The 17479-nt window shown below is 44.3% G+C and overlaps 1 protein-coding gene across 5 annotated transcripts in view; it reads right to left on the reverse strand.

Annotated features, from left to right (window-relative positions):
- IP6K1 (inositol hexakisphosphate kinase 1) overlaps positions 1–16709 on the reverse strand; it is a 66491-nt gene extending 49782 nt beyond the window's left edge. Inside the window, exons 1-2 of one of the 5 annotated variants that reach the window (XM_013981703.2) lie at positions 16505–16708; positions 15901–15984 (exon numbers count right to left, since the gene is read on the reverse strand). The gene's annotated coding sequence lies outside the window, so the exon portion shown is untranslated. Of the gene's footprint in view, positions 1–15900 lie in introns of all 5 variants that reach the window. The other 4 variants (XM_013981704.2, XM_021068778.1, XM_003132218.4 and 1 more) reach the window with 4 other exon arrangements.

The following is a 17479-nucleotide window of genomic DNA, read 5'->3' on the forward strand; positions in this document are numbered from 1 at the left end:
TTCACAAAACAAGTATACAAATGATCATTAAGTACAGACACAGATGCTCAACATCATTACTAATCAGGTAACTGCAAATTAAAACCACAATGAGATATCAAAATACTTTCAAAAATGGCTAAAATTTAAAACATTCACAACACACTAAATGTTGCTAAGGATATGGAACTATCACAACTCTCATACATTATTGGTGGGAATGTAAAATGGCTCAACTATCCTGAAAAAGGTTTTAACATTTCTTATAAAACTAGATATACATCTACCCAATGACCCAGCAATTCTATACCCCACAAGAGAAATGAATGTATATGTTCTCCCCAAAAGTTATACAAAAATGTTCACAGAACCTTTACTTATAAGTCAAACACTGGAAACACCTCAGATGTCCATCAACAGAAGAACAGAATGAACTGGAATTTTCACACAAGGAAATACTCAGAGCAGGGGTGCGCACTGTGGCTTAGTAGGTTAAGAACCTGACATAATCTCCATGAGGATGCGGGTTCAACTCCTGGCCTCCCTCAGTGGATTAAGGATCCAGCATTGCCACAAGCTGCAGTGTAGGTCGCAGATGCAGCTCAGATCTGGCGTTGCTGTGGCATCAGCAAGCAACTGTGGCTCCAATTTGACCCTTAGCCTGAGAACTTCCATATACCGCAGGTGCAGCCATAAAAAGAAAAAGAAATCTCAGAGCAATAAGGAATGAACCACTATCAAATTACCAAGGCCATTTTTTCACAGAACTTGAACAAAATATTTTAAAGTTTGTTTGGAAGCATAAAAGACCCAGAATAGCCAAAGACATACTGAAAAAGAAAAATGGAGCTGGAGGAATCAGGCTCCTGGACTTCAGATTATACTACAAAGCAACAGTCGTCAAAACTGCATGGTAGCAGCACAAAGACAGAAATATAGATCAGTGGAACAGGATAGAAAGCCCAGAATTAAACCCACGCACCTACAGCCAACTCATCTATGACAAAGGAGGCAAGAATATACAATGGAGAAAGGACAGCTTGTTCAATAAGTGATGCTGGGAAAACTGGACAGCCATATGGAAAAGAATGAAATTAGAACACTCCCTAACACCAAACACAAAAATAAACTCAAAATGGATTAAAGACCTAGATATAAGACCAGACACTATCAAACTCCTAGAGGAAAACATAGGCCAAACACTCTCTGACATAAATGACAGCAACATCTTCTCAGATCCACCTATCAGAGTACTGACAATAAAAAGAAAAATAAACAAATGGGATCTAATCAAACTTCAAAGTTTCTGCACAGCAAAGGAAACCCTAAACAACACAAAAAGACAACCCACAGAATGGGAGAAAATCTTTGCAAGTGAATCGACTGACAAGGGATTATTCTCCAAAATTTATAAACACCTTCTGCAGCTCCATACCAAAAAAACAAACAAGCCTATCAAAAAATGGGCAGAAGATCTAAACAGACAATTCTCCAAGGATGAAGGTTCAATCCCTGGCCTCGATCAGTGGGTTAAGAATATGGCATTGCTGTGAGCTGTGGTGTAGGTCACAGACGCAGCTCGATTCCAGCATTACTGTGGCGTAAGCTGGCAGCTTCAGCTCCAATTTGACACCTAGCCTGGGAACCTCCATATGCCCCAGGTATGGCCCTAAAGACAAAAAAAAGAAAACAAATTTGTATCCAAATAGCAACTATAAAGTCTCCAAAATAGCTAGGGACTTTTAAACTAAAACCAACCAAAAAAAAAAAACCTCTTTTTTTTTTTTTTTGTCTTTTTAGGTCCGCACCTGTGGCATATGGAGCTTCCCAGGCTAGGGGTCCAATCAGAGCTACAGCTGCCAGCCTACACTGGAGCCACAGCCAACACCAGATCTGAGCCATGTCTACAACCTACACCACAGCTCACGGCAACACCACAGCCTTAACCCACTTAGCGAAGCCTGGGATTGAACCTGCAACCTCATGATTCCTAGTTGGATTCGTTTCCGCTGCGCCACAACGGGAACTCCCCCTTTTTAAAGTATACAATCAAACATATGAGGAACACCTACAATGAGTGAGACCCTAACAAATATTTCACTAAGAAGACAAATAGTTCCTGCCCTCAGAAAACTGAAAGTGAGAATGGAAGGCAGGTAGAGATGAGAGGCAAATGAGGAACTCTAAAAGAATATGGGGAACTCTCTTATTGTGCAGAGCAGGTTAATGATCCAGCGTTGTCATTGCAGGAGCTTGGATCACTGCAGTGGTACAGGTTCAACCCCTGGCCCAGAAACTTCTGCATGCTGCAGGTGTGGCAAAAAACCAGAAGTATGGTAAATATTACCATATGAGAAATGTATGGTGAAAACACCAGTAGTGGCCGTTAATTAAGACAGAGGCTGGGAGTTAGGAAAGGGCTTCTAGAGGGTATGACATCTAAACTGAAATCTGGGAGTTTCTGTTGTGGCTCAGCAGAAACAAACTTGACTAGTATCCGTGAGGATGCAGGTTCGATCCCTGGCTCCACTCAGTGGGTTAAGAATCCCGAATTGCTGTGGCTGTGATATAGGCCAGCAGCTGTAGTTCTGATTCAACCCCTAGCCTGGGAACTACCATGTGCCGCAGGTGTGGCCCTAAAAAGCAAAATAAACAAACTGAAATTTGAAAGAAAACTTGAGTTAGACAGAAAGGCAGAGGGGAGGAAAGGGACAGAGCAAAGATAAAAAGTATGGGCAAAGGCCCAGAGGGAGGACAGTTAGTCACCTAAAACACTTGAGGGTCAAGAAGTGCAGTTAGAGAGGCTGTTAAGATCCAAATGATGACATGCCTCATCTAAAAGACTCAAGAATTGGGACCTGACCCATTTCCCACTGGCTCATCACTGAAGAGCTTTAAGCAGAAGGTCAAGGGCTCAGATCTGCACTGCCCACAGTATGAAGTGGACTGGCCAAATGAAACTATTCCCAAATAGTTTTGAAAATCTATAGTATACCACAGTTTAACAACTTGACAAGCTTCCCCTTTATCTAATCAACACCATAAGGTAAGGAGAGTAGATACTGTCAACCCAATACTGCAAGAAAAGCAGCAGACAAGAGAAATCAGTTGACTTGTCTAAGTAAGGTGCCACAGCTAGAAAGTACTTAAAATAGCAGCATTCATTTTCCTTGCCTGGTTCCCAGAAGAGCTCCAAGATTGATCTTTTCAATCTAGTCTGAGGAGGCAGGCATCACTCAGGGCAGGACTGAGTGAGATTAGTACTCTAGGCAGTTCACACGGAGGTTCATTTGCTCAGAAAGTTTATTGCCTTTACAAAATGATGTGGGAATCCTAAACCTTTTGGACACTAGAGATAACACTCATTCTGTGCCTTTTTCACACTGTAGGGAAACAAGGCCACAGTGAATATAAGGAAGAAACACTACTAAATGGTTAGGACACCAAAAGTTTCAGAACCAGGGCTGCCCTTAAGAAAATAACATCACGTATTCTTTTCATAATTTTAGTTATCACCTAGAAACTGAACACAACATTGCCAAAGTTCCCACACTCTAAAAAAGTCTAAGATTCTGGGAGTTCCCATCGTGGCTTAGCAGTAACAAACTCAACTAGTATCCATTAGGACGCAGGTTTGGTCCCTGGCCTTGCTCAGAGGGGTAAGGATCCAGTGCCGCTGAGAGCTATGGTGTAGGTCGAAGACATGGCTCGGATCTGGCGTTGCTGTGGCTGTAGTGTAGGCCAGCAGTTGCAGCTCTGACTTGACCTCTAGCCTGGAAACCTCCATATACCTTGGGTGCGGCCCTAAAAAAAAAAGACCAAAAAAAGTCTAAGATTCTGAAAGCTCCCACCGGAAGAAAGCATGATATCTGGAAACCTTCACATTACAGCTCCACAGTTTTCAAGGGTGGTAATATAATCCCAGAGAGTTTCAAATCCCCCAGGAAATACTCGGAGTGCTAACAACCAGCATCAATGTCCATAGTCAGGAGAAAACTTTCTGAAAAGAGCAGCTGAAATTCTATCCTTTGGTGCTATATAGAAAGAAAAAAACATACCTAAATCCAGTAGCAGCTACTATTTGCATTGTAAAACTAATTTATAAGCCATCTCACAAGAGATGAGGTCTCCCACCCTTCCCCACTCAATATCTTGGCAGAGAAGCAAACCTGTTAGCACCATCTTTTCAGCTACCAAGACAATGCTATAGTTCAGAGGCAAGGCCTCTGTGGGGCTCCACTGACAACACCTGTTAAGACAAATTTTGAATTTTAAAAGGAAAAACTGAATAATACATTTTTTAAAAAAATGACTTGGGAGTTCCTGCTGTGGCACAGCGCTGCAACAGAAATGAATCCAACTAGGAACCATGAGGTTTCGGGTTTGATCCCTGGCCTCGCTCAGTGGGTTAAGGATCTGGGGTTTCCATGAGCTGTGGTGCAGTTCGCAGACACGACTCGGATCTGGCGTTGCTATGGCTCTGGTGTAGTTGGCAGCAACAGCTCCAATTAGACCCCTAGCCTGGGAACCTCCATATATTGCAGGTGTGGCCCTAAAAGGACAAAAAAAGAAAAAAAAAAAAAGCAAATAAATAAATAAATACATAAATAAATAGTCTTTTTTAAGCCATTATTTAAATATTCTAATTTATTAGCTGGATAGTTGTTAGGTATATACGTGTGTAAAAATAATCAAATTTTGTGCACTTTAGGAGTTCCCATTATGGTGCAGTGGTTAATGAATCCGACTAGGAACCATGAGGTTGCGGGTCAGATCCCTGGCCTTGCTCAGTGGGTTAAATAAAATTCAGGCGTTGCCATGAGCTGTGGTGTTCACAGACGTGGCTCAGATATGGCATTGCTGTGGCTGTGGTGTAGGCCAGTGGCTACAGCTCCAATTAGACCCCTAGCCTGGGAACCTCCACATGCCGAGGGAACAGCCCTAGAAAAGGCAAAAAAAGACCCCCCAAAAAAAAAAATATGTAGTCTATACTTCAGTAAGAGTTACTTTAAAAGAAAAAAATTAACAGAGCAAACCAATCATCTGAAGGGTAGAAAACACTTTGTGCTTAAACTAATACTGGAAAATAATCTGTGCTTAAACTATCATGACAAAGCATGGGTACTGTCTGAATACTGATACTCCCTGGCTGTCGCCTAAACATCTTATTTTTAGTTTTCTCAAGTGTAAAGTGAATGTACGACTACTTATAGAGCTATAAAAAAGAAAGTCCTGGAGTTCCTGTTGCGGCTCAGCAGTAACAAACCCGACTAGTATCCATGAGGACATGGGTTCAATCCCTGGTCTCGCTCAGTGGGTTAAGGATCTGGTGTTGCCAGGAGCTGTGGTGTAGGTTGCAGACGCAACTCAGATCTGGTATTGCTGTGGCTGTGGTGTAGGCAGCTACAGCTTCAATTCAACCCCTAGCCTGGGAATTTCCATATGCCACAGGTTCCGTCCTAAAGTCTTTCTCTCATCAACTTAGTTATTCAAAAGAAAAACATTCAGACCAGTAAATAGAAATTCCAATCAAGCAAGAGGACTATTAGAATTCCTGTCATGGCACAGCAGAAACAAATCCAACTAGGAACCATGAGGTTGTGGGTTCAATTCCCCGCCTCTGTCGGTGGGTTAAGGATCTGGCGGTGCTGTGAGCTGTGGTGTAGGTCACAGCCACAGCTCGGATCCTGCGTTGCTGTGGGTGTGGTGTAGCCCAGCAGCTGGAGCTCTGATTAGACCCCTAGCCTGGGAACCTCCATAAGCCTCAGGTGTGGCCCTAAAAAGCAAGAGACTATTAAATACTGGTTCTGGAGTTCCCGTCGTGGCGCAGTGGTTAAGGAATCCGACTAGGAACCATGAGGTTGCGGGTTCGATCCCTGCCCTTGCTCAGTGGGTCAAGGTTCCGGCATTGCCGTGAGCTGTGGTGTAGGTCGCAGACGCGGCTCGGATCCTGCGTTGCTGTGGCTCTGGCGTAGGCTGGCAGCTACAGCTCGGATTCGACCCCTAGCCCGGGAACCTCCATATGCCGCAGGCGCGGCCCAAGAAATGGCAAAAAGACAAAAATAAATAAATAAATAAATAAATAAATAAATACTGGTTCTCTCTCTCCCAACCAACTATAAAAAATACAATAAACTAAAAATAAAACACACACTTGAAATTTTTAATAAAATGCCCTTTTAAATAATTAGTGCATTATCCTTACAAAATGTGTAGCTCTCTTAATAAACCTGATTTCACTTTATTTTCTTTTTTGGCCACCCTATGTCATGTGGAGCTCCTGGGCCAGGGATCCGATCCAAGCTGTGGTCATGACCTATGCTGCAGCTGCAGCCAATGCCAGATCCTTTAATCCACTATGCCAGGCCAGGGATTGAAGCTGTGTCCTGGTGCTGCAGAGATGCCACTGATTCCACTGAATCACAGCGAGAACTCCCTTGCTTTCTCTTTAAAAAAAACAGTATTGGAGTTCCCGTCGTGGCGCAGTGGTTAACGGATCCGACTAGGAACCATGAGGTTGCGGGTTCAGTCCCTGGCCTTGCTCAGTGGGTTAACGATCCGGCGTTGCCATGAGCTGTGGTGTAGGTTGCAGACGCGGCTCGGATCCCGAGTTGCTGTGGCTCTGGCGTAGGCCGGTGGCTACAGCTCCGATTCAACCCCTAGCCTGGGAACCTCCATATGCCGCGGGAGCGGCCCAAGAAATAGCAACAACAACAACAAAAGACAAAATATAATAATAAAAAAATAAAAAATAAATTAAAAAAAACAGTATTTATAGAGTAATTTGGGGGAGTTTCCCAGTGGTCTACTGTTTAGGACTTGGTGCTTTCAAAACCACAATGGCCTGGGTTCCATCCCTGATCTGGGAAGTGAGATCCCACATCAAGCCATTGCATGTGCAGCCAAAAATAAAGAGTAATTTCTCACTTCAATCAACTCCCACGTTAGTTTCATTCACACTAAATACCCACCTTAGCTTCCATCCAGAAAATATCATTTTAGCAGCTCCATAAGAATCAATTTTATTCTTTAAGAGATTTGAGAAGCTATAGAAGATGTTGATAATCAAGTTTTGGGCCATAAAAAAACTAGTCACTGAAAACTGGCACAAGCATCCACCGGTGAGAAGCTCCTGCCATGGTGCAATGGGTTAAGAATCTGACTAGTGGCTCGGGTCACCACAGAAGCATGGGTTTGATCCCTGGCCCAGCACAGTAGGTTGAAAGGATCTGGCATTGCAACATTTGCAGTGTAGATCATAGCTGCAGCTTGGATTCAGTCCCTGGCCTGGGAACTTCCATATGCCACAGATGAGGCCATAAAATAAAATTTAAAAAAAAGGAATTCCTGGAGTTCCCATCGTGGCTCAGTGGTTAACGAATCGGACTAGGAATCATGAGGTTGTGGATTCAATCCCTGGCCTGGCTCAGTGGGTTAAGGATCTGGTATTGCCATGTGCTGTGGTGTACATCGCAGACGCGGCTCGGATCTTGAGTTGCTGTGGTGTAGGCCAGCAGCTACAGCTCCGATTTGACCCTTAGCCTGGGAACCTGCATATGCCAGAGGTGTGGCCCTAAAAAAAGACAAAAAAAAAAAATAGAATTCAATGGTGACACAGAATGCAATATGCCAAACAAAGCTATGAATATGCAGTGTGGACATGACTTTTTAATAGGAGGGGGGATTTAAGGGGTGACTACTCATCACCAAAAGCATTCTTCCTGCTTCTAGGAATTAACATCTAGAACACTTAGCTAGGACCCTCTAGATGGTGCTAGTTTTTCAATACCACACATGCAAAATTCAGACAAGGCAGCCTCAAGCTTTAAAAAGTTGCACTTGAGGAGTTCATATTGTGGCTCAGTGGTTAACAAATCTAACTAGGAACCACGAGGTTGTGGGTTGGATCCCTGGCCTTGCTCAGTGGGTTAAGGATCTGGTATTGCCGTGAGCTATGGTGTAGGCTGCAGATGCGGCTTAGATCCCGCGTTGCTGTGGCTCTGGCGTAGGCCGGTGGCTACAGCTCTGATTAGACCCCTAGCCTGGGAACCTCCATATGCTGTGGAAGTGGCTCTAGAAAAGACAAAAAAAAAAATTTTTTTTAAATAAAAAGTTGCACGTGAATTAATTTTAATTCATGTGTAACTTTTTTTAAGTAGCAAACTACCTGCCACATGACTGACAGTCTAAGTGGCAGTTCCCATTATGGTCACTGGGCATAGACAATTACAAAGGCACAAATCACCAAGGCCAGGCTCCATAGAGGGATGAAGGATGAATTTTGTGAAACCTGTGGATGACCAAGAAGCCTCCTAGCCTGCATCAATTAACAGAAACCAAGAAACATGACAAGTAACCGAAGCAAGTTCTAAAGCAAACAGACCCTCTCAATCTAGAAGCTTGTGTCCTCTTGCAACAGTTCCTGATATTTCAATTTCCCAATTCAATGGAATATCAGTTAGTTTTTGATTCAGTATGGGTAGATCTGTAAATCTGGCAAAAAAAAATAGAAAATGAAGCTTGGAGCTGAGAACTATGAGGAAGGTATAACAACAAAACTGGGCCCAGAGCCCAAAGAACTGTTCAACTTTTCCTGAAACAGGATCCCTGTGATATAGTGTGGGAATCAGAGCAATTCTACTTGCAGGTATTTATAAAAGAAAAATGAAAACATGTACACATAAAGACTTGTACAAGAACATTTATTGCATCTTTATTCATAATAGCCAAACTAAAAACCCAAATGCCTATAAGCAAATGATACAGCCGAAAAACTGGAATACTACCCAGCAATAAAAAAGAACACATCAAAATGGATGAAAACTCAAAAACATCACACTAAGCAAAAGAAGCCAAATACAAAAGACTATATGGTCAATTTTCATTATTCACACTAGTTATGTTCTCTAAAGCCACTGCAAACACCGAGTTAGTGAATATTGAGCCAGTGCTCCTGGCGGAAGTATAAAGTTTAATTTCTGTGTTCTGTGAGCCTTTGGACTCACAGACTTTTTCATCAATCAATCAATCCATAACCTTCCAGGGCTACATATATACAACACATAATCTGGTACATACATTTCTACTTAAAGACACTTAATTGGAGCTCCCATCGGGGCTCAGTGGTTAACGAATCTGACTAGGAACCATGAGGTTGAGGGTTTGATCAGTGGGTTAAGGATTCGGCATTGCCGTGAGCTGTGGTGTAGGTTGCAGATCCCACGTTGTTGTGGCTGTGGCTAGGCTGGCAGCTACAGTTACAATTAGATCCCTAGCCTGGGAACCTCCATATGCCATGGGTGTGGCCCTAGAAAAGACAAAAAAAAAGACTAAAGACACTTTATTAAATATATACTGTTGACCCATTAGCACTTAACTCTGAGCCAACATCACTGTAACTCAGGCCTGAACAAAACTTATCAAACACATGTATTTTCTTCATAGGCGCTTCACAGCCTTCCTGTCCTTAGGAATATTAGACAGCACTCCAGCACTATACTTGAGAACAATTTTATTCAGCGAAATTACCAATAAAAAGCACAGAAATATGAAAAACCATGGCACTAAACAGATCACTAAAAGGACACCTGTTTACAGTATAGATATCCTCCACTTTTTGGAAGCATACTTTACCCCACTTTGCTTTTATAAATGACCTACATTAGAATCTGTTTTCACTAACAAATCCAAAGAGCATTTTCACTTTTATAAAAGGCAGAAAGTGAAAAGAGCATTCAGGATTTGTTTTGAAGGGAGCCATTATAGAGACAATGCGCACCCAGAATAGCGAGAGTGGCACTGCCAAGCTCCTTCCCTGAGAACTACACTCAGCATCAAGCCACCACAGCTCTGAACTGTGTGAGCATCTGTGCTTTTTCTTGACTTATTGTGTCTATCCATTAGCAAGCTATGTCCTAAGGTAACAGCTTCTTCACTTGACGCCAATCTGGAGCATGAAAGGCTTCAAAGGAGCTCTATACTTACATTCAAAAGCACTCTACCTTCCTCCAAAAGCAAGGGAAACCTTGTATTTTGCCATACTTGCAAGGCAGTGTCCCCTTGTTCCACCTTAGCTGGGAAGGTCTACCAGGAAATTCAGATTTTTCACCATTTCTGGTCTGCAAAGGATTTTCACTGACCAGTGAAGTGGCTCAAATTTTCTTTTCTTTTTTTTTTGGGGGGGGGGCTTTTTAAGGCTGTGCCCTCAGCATATGGAGGTTCCCAGGCCAGGGGTCTAATCGGAGCTACAGCTGCCAGCCTACACCACAGCCACAGCAACACCAGATCCTCAACCCACTGAGCGAAGCCAAGGATCAAAACCACAACCTCATGGTTCCTATTCGGATTTGTTTCTGCTGCGCCCCAACAGGAACCACCAAGTGGTTCAAATTTTCTTAATTCATCACCAAATTTTAAAATCAGGAAATTTTACATGAAAATCTAATTTTGTCTGGTTTTCCTTTAAAAAAAAAAAAAATCTGGTAACACAATAACTGGCTAGACCTAAGAAACAGTGACCCTTTCAAAAGGGCCTGTGCTTGCTAGTTCACCCTTGTTGCCACCACTCACCATTCTTTACAATTCAGGGCTCCCCTAATTTACTACCATCTGGTCCTGGATGTAAATATCATTTACCAGATGTTTATAATATGTTGACTGCAAAGAGGTACAAATTAAGTGTAATTTTGTAATCTCATTTTTGTAAAAATTTTTAAGACACAGGGAAAAAAAAGTCTGGTTATACAATAGAGCACTAACAGTGATGTTACGGGTGGTCTTATTTTCATTTCGTTACTCACATAGTACCTTTTTTTAAACTAGTGAATATATATATTACATTACTTTTATAACAGCCTTGAGATATAATTCATACATCATATGTCACCGCTTTAAAGTGTACAATTAAGTAGTTTTTAGTACATGAAAGATAAGCACAACCATCGCTATAATTTTTTTTTTCCCTTTTTTTAGAGCCAAACCCAAGGCTTGAAGTTCCCAGGCTAGGGGTTGAATCAGAGCTACAGCTGCCAGCCTACACCATAGCCATAGCAACACAGGATCCAAGCCACGTCTGCGACCTACACCACAGCTCACAGCAATGCTGGATCCTTAACCCACTGAGCAAGGCCAGGGATCAAACCCACAACCTCATGGTTACAAGTCAGATTCACTTCCACTGAGCCACGACAGGAATTCCCATTACCACGATTTTAGAACATATTCATCACCTCTCCTCTCATCTACCCCCAAGCCCTTACAATCATTAATCTACTTTCTATATAGATTTGCCTCTCTGGACGTTTCCTATAAATGGATATAAATATATATAAACATATAACATGTGATCCTCTGTGTCTTCTTTCACTTAGCATGTTTTCCAGGTTCACCCATGTTGTGGTATGTATTAGTATATCAGTACTTCACCTTCTTTTTTTTTGCTTTTTAGGGCCATACCTACAGTCTACATAAGTTCTCAGGCTAGAGGTCAAATCGGAGCTACAGCTGCCTGCCTACACCACAGCCATGTGGGACCCAAACCGAGTCTGGGATCTACACCACAGCTCACAGCAATGCCAGATCCTTAACCCACTGAGCAAGGCCAGGAATCAACCCCTCACCCTCATGGATACTAGTCAGCTTTGTTACTGCTGAGCCACTATGGGAATTCCCACGTCACTCCTTTTAATTGCTAAGTAATATTCCACTGTATGTATATACCACATTTTATTTATCCATTATCAGCTGATAAACATTTAGGTCATTTCCCCCTTTGGTTGTTATCAATAATGCTGCTAAAAACACTCATATACAGGTTTTTATGTGGCTATATGTTTTCATTTTTCTTGGGAAGATAACTAGGAATTGCTAGGTCATAGGTAACTTTACATTTAAACCATTTAAACAATTACCAGACAATCTTCCAAAGTGGCTGCATCATTTTACGTTCTGAGTATAAGGACTCTGATTTCTCTACATTCTTGCCAACACTTGTAATTATTTAACCTCCTTTTTTTTTGGTGTACCTGCAGCATGTGGAAGTTTCCAGGCCAGGGATCAAACCCAGGCCACAGTTGCAACCTGCACCACAGCTGAGGGAACCACAGATCCTTAACCTACTACACCACACAGGAACTTCCTTTTTAGTGTGTGTGTCTTTTTAGGGCCGCACCCACAGCATGTGCTGGATCCCAGGCTAAGGGTTGAATCAGAGCTGTAGCTGCTGGCCACAGCCATGGCAGTGCAGGATCCGAGCCACCACTGCGACCTACAACACAGCTCACGGCAATGAGGGATCCTTAACCCACCGAGCAAGGCCAGGGATAGAACCTACGTCCTTATGGATGCTAGTCAGATTTGTTAGGAACTCCAACTTCCTAACTTTTTGATTACAGAATAAGTTGTTTCTAAGTGTTCATGCAATCATAATATGCCCAGATTTTTAAGGACTTCAAGGTACTCTTACTCTCTGACAGCAAAGATTAGACTTGAAAAGAGCCCAGTACTAGACCTGCTTCCCTAGCCTGCCCACTTTCTGTAAAAGGAGGACAGGAATAAATGAGTTAAATCCCCACCCACAAATAAAACTTTTACAGATGATATCAGCAGCAGATTTTCTAAGCACTCAACAAAATAAAGTCTCCAGGAGATCTAGTACTGAAGTGAACATATGTTCCCAACAAAATTCATTTGTAATGCCTCTTACATAAATCCAACCTCAAACCATAATAGTGGCAAACATGAGAGTCTCCATCTATTACCTCTTGTAAAAGAACCAAAATATCTTAGGTTTTCCCACTCAAAATCCATTGCTCAAATCCCGCTTTGATACAGGAAGAGAAATTAAATCTGATTTAAAATCAGGGCTAAAGCAGAGATCCACTGGCACAAATATACAAAATGACTGACTGCTCCTCCACCCAAGCCAGAGTACACTGTGCAGCCTTTCCCCAGATTTGCCCACCACTGCTCCCTCTAAGTCTCAGGGCAGCCTTGGGAGGAAGGCAAGCAGCAAATACTACTGACACGATGACAGCAGCCCAAGGTGGCACTGAGACAATCCAACCAATAAGAGAGTCTAAGAATCTCAGCACCCAGTGCTATGCTCACCCAATACATATTTTCCAAGACTCGAAACTGGCATTTTACCCAGGAAGGGGGTGAGCCATGTAGCCCGTCCGAGACGCAGAATTACAATCTTTTTTTTTTTTTTTTTTTTTGTCTTTTTTTGCTATTTCTTGGGCCGCTCTCACGGCATATGGAGGTTCCCAGGGTAGGGGTCTAATTGGAGCTGTAGCCACCGGCCTACGCCAGAGCCACAGCAACGCGGGATCCGAGCCGAGTCTGCGACCTACACCACAGCTCACGGCAACGCCGGATCGTTAACCCACTGAGCAAGGGCAGGGACCGAACCCGCAACCTCATGGTTCCTAGTCGGATTCGTTAACCACTGCGCCACAACGGGAACTCCAGAATTACATTCTATTCTCAGGTTTCAGTTCTGTACTTTGAGCAAGTTCTGTCCCTTACAGAATGAGAATGTGCCTCCATAAGGTGCTAGAGTCAAATGTGCAAGCACTCCAGGCAGGGTAGGAGGTGGACATCTATGGCCAACCAATCCTCATTTCTACTAGCCCATTCCCTCCATTTCACTGCTTAATTATAGAGGGTGTTTCCGACTCAGGCAAATTTAGCACATTTTTAAAAAACATTTAGTCATCATCTACTACATGCAGGTACAAGATGACACAAAAACAATCTCTGTAGGAAAAAGGTTAGGGTGAATCGAGGCTAGGGGGTCAAATCAGAACTACAGCTGCTGGCCTATACCACAGCAACACAGGATCTGAGCCCTATCTTGCAACCTATACCACAGCTCACGGCAAAGCTGGATGCTTAACCCACTGAGAGAGGCCAGGGATCGAACCCGAATCCCATGGATACTAGTCGGGTTCATTTCCACTAAGCCACAATGGCAACTCCCAAAACAAATATTCTTAAAAGAGTAAATACCATGCTGTTTTTTGTTATACCAGCAATAATGCTACTGCAGTTCAGAAGGAGTGGAGTATACCCCCCACCCCCACCCAGGACTCAAATGTTTTGGGAATGTTTCATAAAGGAGGTAGGAAGGACATGAGCCTGACTCTGGAAAACAGAGAAATGAAACTGAAGGAAAAGGGTATCCCAAAGAAGAGCAAAAGCCAATGCATTAGCTGGCAAAAGGATCTGTGTATAGAAACACAGTATATGGAGTATTTTATCAAACCATTTGGTTAGTGGGGATTAGGACAAACCCTGGAAAGGTGGGCTTAGGCCAGCTGGGCAGCAGTACCTCAAATGCCGTTAGGACATCAAATCTCAACCTGCAAGCCTGCAGCAGTATGACTTTGGTGTAGGATCTCCATAGCTATGAATTATATCTATCGTTCATAATAGTTAAAAGTACTGATATTTACAGGTGAATTATGTATTTACAAATTAAAGTACATAGAAAGTCCCCTATTATAACAGTTCTACTCATTTTCGCTTAAAAATGCCCAACACAAAAGAACCATTAGTTACCTTTGAGTAATAACACATGCTGAATCAAGCAAGCATCATCTGATACTCATCAATATCCATAAGACAATAAAAGCATTAATCAAAGGCAATAAAAGTCCTTGGATGTTCTGTCATTTACTTGGGGCAGCAGTTCTAACATAAAGTTAAGACTATGAATGGACCCCTGAACCTCCTAAAACTTTGCAAAAGTTAGTATAGTAAAGTTGACTAAGGAGATGATCTGTCTCTACTCTCAAAAAGGACAGATAGCTGAAACAGGCTAGAAGCCTAGCATAGCATAAAATGGCAGGAATTTAACCCTGTGGCAGTCTTAACTTTCTAAAGGAATTGTTCATCAAAAGGGGTTTGGGGAGTTCCCGTCATGGCGCAGTGGTTAACGAATCTGACTAGGAACCATGAGGTTGCGGGTTCGGTTCCTGCCCTTGCTCAGTGGGTTAACGATCCGGCATTGCCGTGAGCTGTGGTGTAGGTTGCAGACTCGGCTCGGATCCCACGTTGCCGTGGCTCTGGCGTAGGCCGGTGGCTACAGCTCCGATTCGACCCCTAGCCTGGGAACCTCCATATGCCGCAGGAGCGGCCCAAGAAATAGCTAAAAAGACAAAAAAAAAAAAGGGGGGGGTTGGGGGGAAATTAGCCTGAGGCAATTTTGACAAGCTCCTAATATTTTAGTATCTCCCTCCTTTCTTGTCAAGAACTGCCCAAGGAATTGGTCTCACCAAGATCAAAACATTCGAAATTCAAAAAATGGCCCAAAGGGGGGTACTAAAACAGCTAAAGACTACTCACTCAACTTCTCTCTCTTCTCAAAAGTAAGGGAAACAGCAACAGGCCACCAGCTGCCCCCGGTTTCAGCATTTTCTCCAAAGAGATTTCCTGACCAAGGAGCTGGTTTCTTTCAAAATTAAATATTCTGACATGACAAGATCCTGACACAAGTACACAAAGTATTGTTGCTTGACGTCTCAGTCATCTAGAGAGGATTTCTGTATGACCATATACAGGAGCCTGTGCTGAGGATCCAAGGGACCCCAGGGAAAGAAAAATGTGCCGTGGAGCACTCAGAGCTCTTACAAGACTTGCACACCTTGCCCGGGGTATCTAACCCCCCTATCCTCACAAAAAACGGCCTGGCAGTCTGTTTTCATTGGGCAAGACATACTTACTCTTTTAAAATTTAATTTGACAGTTCCATACCAATCAAAAGACAAAAAAGTTTCATTTATTTTTCTGATTCTAACATACTCCTACATTTCCTTTGTGTCCTGACTACAGTGACAAAATCTCTCTTTAGGAAATAAAATCAATCAAGTCATCATCATAATAGTCACTTTCTCCCAGAGCAAAGAGAAGAAGACTTACCCCAACTTCAAACAGCGGTGCTCCAAAGCCAAACAAATTTTATCTCAAAATAAAATTCGGTCATCATGGGCATTTAACCAGGCCCTTGAGGAAGAAGTAAACGGTGAACTCCAAGGAGTCAGGGGTCGGGCAGAGGGCCTTCGCCCTGTCAGAATCACAGGGCTATCACACTGGCCTGCCTGCTTCGAGGGAGCTTTTGCATGTTTCGTCTAGTCTCAGTCTCAAGAGGTTTCAAAGTCACATCTAAGAAAATGTTACGCGTACTTCTCACCCCGGAACAACACAAGACCCCGGAGAGCATCAAGCTGGCACTGGACACGTTTCAATGCTGCCGGTCAGCGGAGCCCAGGGCTTGGGTCAGAAAAACTAGTTTCCCGCTACCCCGCTGGCCGGTCCTCGGGCGCGAGGCTCTCAGATCTCCACCCCGAGGCTGTCCTCCGGCCTCGGCGCCAGCATCTAGGAGGCTCCAAGGACGGCCGGTCAGGACGCTCGAGCGATGCTCAGCCGATGCCCCTGCCCTGCGCGCGCCAGGTCCAACCCCAAGCCCGCCGCCGCCCGCCCCGCGGCGTCAGGCTGGTCTTTCAGCCCAGCTCCTGTCACTCACCGGCCGGGCCCGGGCAGCGGGTGCCCACGGCTCCCCACGGGAGGTGGGCCCCCCGGGCCTCCAGGTTTCGGCCCGCCCCCTGGCAGGCAGCGGAGGTGGCTGAGCCCCGCAGCAGCGGCCCCGAACCGGCCGCTCGGTCCTGCTCCCGGCGCTGCCCACTAGGTACGGATCAACAACAAGATGGCGGCCAGCCGAGGGGGCGGGGGCCGGGCGTCATAGTAACCAGGACGTTAAAGAGCCCGCCTCTGTCTGAGAATATCCCCAATCAACAGCCGCTTTGCCCGAGTACCGCTCCCTGACAGGTCATCCTACCTGTCACTCAGAGCCTGCCTCTTGCAGCCCGTACCGAACGCTCAGCACGTGACTGTGACGGCACGGGTTGGCGCATGCGCGCGGTTCCCCGAGTTGCTGGCGGCAGAGCTTTTGCTGGGTACTACGAGGCCAAAGCGCCCTTGGCATCCTTGCTTGAGGGCCTCGCGTGTGGAACCGGCAGCGTCTTCTCATACATACGTGCACACTTAGGGGGTACTGGCTGTGTGCCTTGTGCTTTTTTTGTCACCCACCCTAGAAGGCAGGACTTGTCCCTCACTGGTGAGGAAACAGGCTCAGAGTGAGAGGCCAGGCCAAGGTTAGGCCACCTCAGGAAATGGAAGCCCTGGGTTTCAATGTCTCTACTGGCTGCTGTGTATAATGCTCTCTTCCCAGTGGCTTCCTCAGCTTTGCCTTTAGTCCTGTGGTGCAACCTTGTGTGCAGCTCCACCCGTCCCTGATCCTTTGCCCCTGTTTGTCCTTCTGCCTGGCGTTCAGTACCCAGCACAATCCCTGGCACAGAGCAAGCATTATTTCATCCTGCCCTAGAGCATCTATCTCATCTTCTGTTCTTATAACAGCATATTTTGCCCTGGATTGTCATGATCTGCCACCGAGGCTAACTAGGAAGATAGGAAGATAGTTATCCCCCATGTAGAGCGCTCA

Source organism: Sus scrofa, chromosome 13 (genome assembly GCF_000003025.6).
Source record: "Sus scrofa isolate TJ Tabasco breed Duroc chromosome 13, Sscrofa11.1, whole genome shotgun sequence".
Classification (NCBI taxonomy): domain Eukaryota; kingdom Metazoa; phylum Chordata; class Mammalia; order Artiodactyla; family Suidae; genus Sus; species Sus scrofa.